We start from the raw sequence: 6,000 nt of genomic DNA on the forward strand, positions 1-6,000 counted from the left end.
CATGGGTTCATGATCTCGCAGACCCATGTCGGGCTCTATACTGATGGCTCAGGACCTGAAGCCTTTTTCGGATTCTGTATCCCCTTCTCTCTCTGCACCTCCCCCCCAAAATAAACATTAAAACAAATTTTAAAAAATAGAAATTGCTTCTACTGTGTAAGTGCATCAAAACCTGAAATTCAAGGGGCACTTGGGTGGCTCAGTCGGTTGAGTTTCCAACTTCGGCTCAGGTCATGATCTCACGGTTTGAGTTCAAGCTCTGCATCAGGCTCTCTGCTGTCAGCTCAGAGCCTGCTTCAGATCCTCAGGGTACCCTGTCTCTCGGTCCCTCCAACCTCGCGCTGTCTCTCAAAAATAAATATTTAAACAAACATGAAATTCAAAATCTTCTTTACATCTACCACATATTTGTTAAATGTCTTACCAGGATATTTTTAGCTTGAAGCCTTTAAAAAAAGTCAGCAGATATGAATGTTTAAAAGTTGTCTCTAGCACCAGCCATGGCTGAGAGAGGGTGCAGGACTATTAGAAGCAAACTGGATTTGAACCCTGCTTCTGAGAGGCAGTTCTGACTAAAAGGGCAGGCGATTCTCTGCAGTCACAGAGCAGGAGCAGTGCCGTGCATTTTTAGGATGGGATCTCCTATTTGAATTGTCTGGTGAAGGCAACTAAAGCATTGCCTAAGGAACTCATTAAGTGTAGATATATACATCTCCTATCTCCATCCATGGTATGTAGGTATGTATGTATGTATGTATCTATTATCTACTATGCATCTATCCTTATTAATAGAAAAAAACAACAGTGATTTAAATTAATTCCTTACCTTATTTTATTTTAGCTTTCCCAAAATCTTGCAAGGAAACTAGGCCATGGAAAAAGCATTGAGTTCACCAAGACACTTGAAAGATGGCTCTACTGTTTGTCATTGTGCAACCAAGAAATGGTGCAGGGAATTCCACCCCCATCTTCTCTGTCCTCCTCTCTTACCTCCCTTTGCGGATTCTATTCCAGCATATTAGTTTATAATTGCTCCCTGAGGATATCAGGTACCTTTCCTCTGAGCTTTTGCAGTGGTTATTCCCGTTACCTGGAATGCTCTTCCCTCAGACATGTGTTTCATTCACCTCCCTCTGGCCTGTTCACATCCCACCTTCCTAGTGAGGCTTATCCTGTCTACCATTTAAATTGAAGGCTGTGGTTCTGCCTATAATCTCAATGCTCCATATGCTGCTTTATTCTCCATAACATTAGTTACTGGCTAAACTATTAGATAATTTGCATGTTTGTATTTCTGCTCCCCTGCGCCTAGAATGTAGGCTCCACAGAGTCAAGAATTTTGTCTTTTTTAAGTCCAGTGGAGATCCAGCAAAAAAAGGTCTAGGGTCAACCAGAACTGGGCACGATTCTAACTTCTGTGATTTGAAACTTTAGAGAGTTAGATCAGACCCGGGCCAGTTACTGAAGAAGATCTCTTCTACTACATTTAAGTAGCACAATAAATTCAAAGAAACTTAAACTTCCAGCAATTACAGAGCAGGTGTGTGCTCTTTCTCCCTTCGTTCCTCCAGGCACAAATCTATCCTCCCTGGGCGATGAGGGAATGTGTAAGAATGACTGGCCTAAGTCTAAATTAAATATGAAGACATACAAGAAAACATTTAAACATTTCTTTAAAAAAACAAAATCATTGAGTGGTTTCCTTTGACACATCAGGGATTATCTAGCCTCTACTAAGGTCAAAGCAGGGTAAGAGAAGAGCAAAAGACAGAGGGAGGAGGCAAGGGTAGTCACCTCATCTCTCCCTCCTTTGTACTTTACTTCCTCCTGGACTGCCATCCCTTAAATTCAAAATGCAGACTGCAGAAGGCAGCGCATGCAGGTAGAACATGCAGCCACTTCCATATCCCAGTCACTGTGACATGGGAAATTCTGCATCCTTAAGTGTGGCTCAACCCATCACCACTAACAGAGGTTAATCCTTTCTCTACTGCTGAGTCAAAAAGACACACGAGTGAAGGCAGATTAATAAGAACAAAGTTTTATACACATGTGTATAAGTACACAATGTGGGAAGGAGAAAACCCCACTGAGGCAAATAGGTTGGGGAAACCACTACAGACAGCAGCCGGTTCCAAGACCAGAGAAAACTGGCCAGGAGCTTGGGTCAGCCGCGTTCATGGTCACACCAGGGATGGCACAGTTGATGATTTATGCAACTTTCTTCTATTTTCCACCATTGGAACTTCTTGTATCTGGTGTCGTTCTGGAGTAATTCTAAACTGGGGCTCATGCACCCCTCGCCCTCCAAAACACACACGTGCACAGAACAACACAAAAATACACATGTGCACACAAGGTACACACTTGCTATATGAAGAGATCAGGTTAAGTTTCACTTAAAGGGGTTGGGCCCCTTTCTGGTACAACAAAGTCCATTTCCGGTTATATACAATTTGAAGAGGAATATTTGGTCCTTATTTGTGGAGATTCATGATGAGAGGAAGAAATAGGGTTCTGATGAAGCCCTAGGCAGGTTATCAAGGTTAGTTCTAGTCATGCCCAGAGCACAGGCACAGGTGACCAGGATAAACACAGTGTTTGCTCATCCAGAGAAGTACATATCTAGGGCGAGCCCAAGTTCTGTTTAAAATNGTGTATAAGTACACAATGTGGGAAGGAGAAAACCCCACTGAGGCAAATAGGTTGGGGAAACCACTACAGACAGCAGCCGGTTCCAAGACCAGAGAAAACTGGCCAGGAGCTTGGGTCAGCCGCGTTCATGGTCACACCAGGGATGGCACAGTTGATGATTTATGCAACTTTCTTCTATTTTCCACCATTGGAACTTCTTGTATCTGGTGTCGTTCTGGAGTAATTCTAAACTGGGGCTCATGCACCCCTCGCCCTCCAAAACACACACGTGCACAGAACAACACAAAAATACACATGTGCACACAAGGTACACACTTGCTATATGAAGAGATCAGGTTAAGTTTCACTTAAAGGGGTTGGGCCCCTTTCTGGTACAACAAAGTCCATTTCCGGTTATATACAATTTGAAGAGGAATATTTGGTCCTTATTTGTGGAGATTCATGATGAGAGGAAGAAATAGGGTTCTGATGAAGCCCTAGGCAGGTTATCAAGGTTAGTTCTAGTCATGCCCAGAGCACAGGCACAGGTGACCAGGATAAACACAGTGTTTGCTCATCCAGAGAAGTACATATCTAGGGCGAGCCCAAGTTCTGTTTAAAATTTCATGGTGCTATCCCCCATCACACGACCTGCACTGTGCTTAGGGGGGGCACATGCGCTGTGTCCGGATGAGGTATCGTAAGTGTATCCGGTCATAGCAGGCGTGGGGTTCTTCCCCGGAGCACCACCTGTGTTAGGGGTAAGTGAGCTCCCTGTGTTCTTCGGGGGGGTGCTGACAGAGAGGCCTGCCATCATAGATGTGATAGTGTCTACATCTGCGACAGCTCCTGCTGGATCTGCCTTGGGTCCTCCACAATTATTCTTCTGGGACGCACGAGTACCAGGTCCTCCCATTGTGACAATGACCTTGTCCCCTCCGTGTTTACTGACTGTCTGCTGGGCAGGTGGACCGCCGTTACTGGGAGGGACTGTGGAAGTACAAGTGGCTCCAAGCACAGACACAGTGCTGCAACTTGCCACTGCGACAGAGGCAGTGTGGGCCGGCAAGCTGCAGGGGCTCTGTGGGGGGTGAACGCACACGTCTCTTGACATGCGTGTCTTCTCCAACATAGAGGCTCTTCCACATGGAGCGATTTGTTTTTGTGTAGCTGGGTCCCGGGAGCGCTTACCAGTGCCAGGAACAGCTGAGTCTCCATCTCTGGGAGGACCGGGGCCGTCTCCCCCTGCTCCACCCCCTGCGTTGTTGACAGTTGGCCTTGCTGCTCGGATTAAAGGGGGAGGCTGCCTGATCTCCTGACCGGCACCTCTTCTCCCAGATGGCAACACATTCAGATGGGGGACTTTTTCTCTGCCTGGACGAGCCCCCAGTACACTTAAAGGTCATGGAGACTATAGAGTCTCCACCTGTGGGCATGCTGCCGTCTCAGCCCACTGCTTCACTAACTGGATATATGGGTGGGCCCCCAGTGCCTGGATTTAAGGTGGAAGTAGCATGGTGTCCAAATGCTACCTGGGCCATAACAGTACTGCCACCGGGTGGTGTCTTCTCAGATGCAGGAAGCGCTAGGTAAGGTGGCACATGGTTGTCCCAGACACAGGGGAGGAATAGATGATGGAAGCCCGAGATGGAGATGTAGTGTCCGTGGCTTCACTGTCAGAAGCTGAGTAGCAGTTTGCAGGGGGCTTCCCTACTGGAGTGGAGGTGACACCAGAACCCCCAAGGGGCAAGCTAGTGGAAACTGCAACACTTGGAGGTAAAGATGGAGGAACAGATGGGATTGGGGGCCTGGCAGGTTGGTCAGCCAAGTCCGCTGTAGCAATAGGGACTTGCACAGTGTTCATGCTGGACGGGAGACAGTTAGCAGTCCCTGTTGCAAGTATGGAGAATGCAGGGGCAGGCAGAGGGTCCGAGCAGGCTGCTTTGATGTCTCTTCTGTCCCCCAAGATGTTGTTTCTATGACATGTGGTGTTCTTCACAGTGTCCAGGTTTTTGTCCAGTGCTATGCAAGGAAGCTTAGGAGGCAGAGGCAACTCCCCGCGGCCCCACAACGGTGGCTGTGGTGGTGGCAGCGGCAGAGAAGCTGGCATGGGTCTCTTCCGTTTGCAGGCCCTGCTGCTGGCAGCTACGGGGGGCAAGGAGCTCCTTGATGACGTGTCTGAAGCCTCCTTAGTCTGTTTCTCTTTCTTGCCGACAGGCTGATGGTTTCCGCCCGACAATTCTTTGGCTGATGTCTCCTGCAGTGAGGGGCAGCATGGGGCTGGGTGGGAGAGCACGGCTGCATCTGTGTGAGGCACATCTCTGGCAGCGCCATGCGAGGTGGTGACTACATGGCCGTCAGGGGAGGAGTGAATCTGATCCTGGTGGGTGTCCTTCCTCCGACTGTCTTCTGAAGGACCAGGACGGAGGTCCAAAGGCGCAGGGCTGCGCTGCCTGGAGCTAAGTTCACTGGCCTCCAGGGGACGAGATGTTAACTGTATATCCCCGCAGCTATGGGGGGCTCTGCTCCCACCATCCCGCCCTTTGGTCTCCACAGGTTCCCCCATCTTTCCTGTCGGCTCTTTTTGGGTCTTCTCCTCCCTCCCATTTGGGCACGAAAGTGGGAGGCCCCTGGATGGGACCGGCTCCGCAGCCCCCTCTCCAGTCTCTGATGGCTAACACTGGAGTTTTAATTTGCGCCCTGGAGGAGGGATTCTGATGGCTCTGGAGTGCCCAAACATCACTGAATTACGAGACGATAGGACAGGTTTTTTCGGAGGGTTACTCCAGTTAACCAAGGGGAGAATGCCCGGAGTGGTCCATGCAGCCTGCGGGATGGGGTACCGCCTCCTCGGCTCGATATGAAAGGTGGCCGGTAAAGGCCTACGTACCTGGTGGAAGAGCCTGCGCCTAGGGTCCAGGGCAGGTGAAAGAGCAGCGGGGTGGCCCCTGCCGGGTGGTGGATGGGGATCACGGGCGGGGCGGACCAGGGCCCGATCCCGGCCAGGCAGGGGAGGGCGGCGGTGGAGTGGGAGACGTAGACTTTTTCTCAGCAGATTGCCCATAGTGAGCTCGTTGTGCGTCAAACGATCACGAGGTTGGAGTCTAGAGCCCCTCCGGAGCTTCCCACTCCTCACCCACTGAATATGAACGGTCCAGCCTGGCCCTAGTGACGCATCCCTGGGACACGTCACAAAGAAGGACACGTGACAAAGAAGGGCTCACATGCGCAGCGCGGCAGGAGACCCCAGCACAGGGCAAAGGGGAGGCCCCAGAGCCCCGCACCTTAGGCTCAGTGCCTGCGACTTTCAGTCGCCGGTGGCGGGGTATAGGCTGCCTGCTGCCCTTGGCCGGTGCGCCCGTTGGC

The sequence above is a fragment of the Crocuta crocuta genome, unplaced genomic scaffold (assembly GCF_008692635.1).
Source record: "Crocuta crocuta isolate KB4526 unplaced genomic scaffold, BGI_CrCroc_1.0 scaffold425, whole genome shotgun sequence".
Lineage (NCBI taxonomy): Eukaryota > Metazoa > Chordata > Mammalia > Carnivora > Hyaenidae > Crocuta > Crocuta crocuta.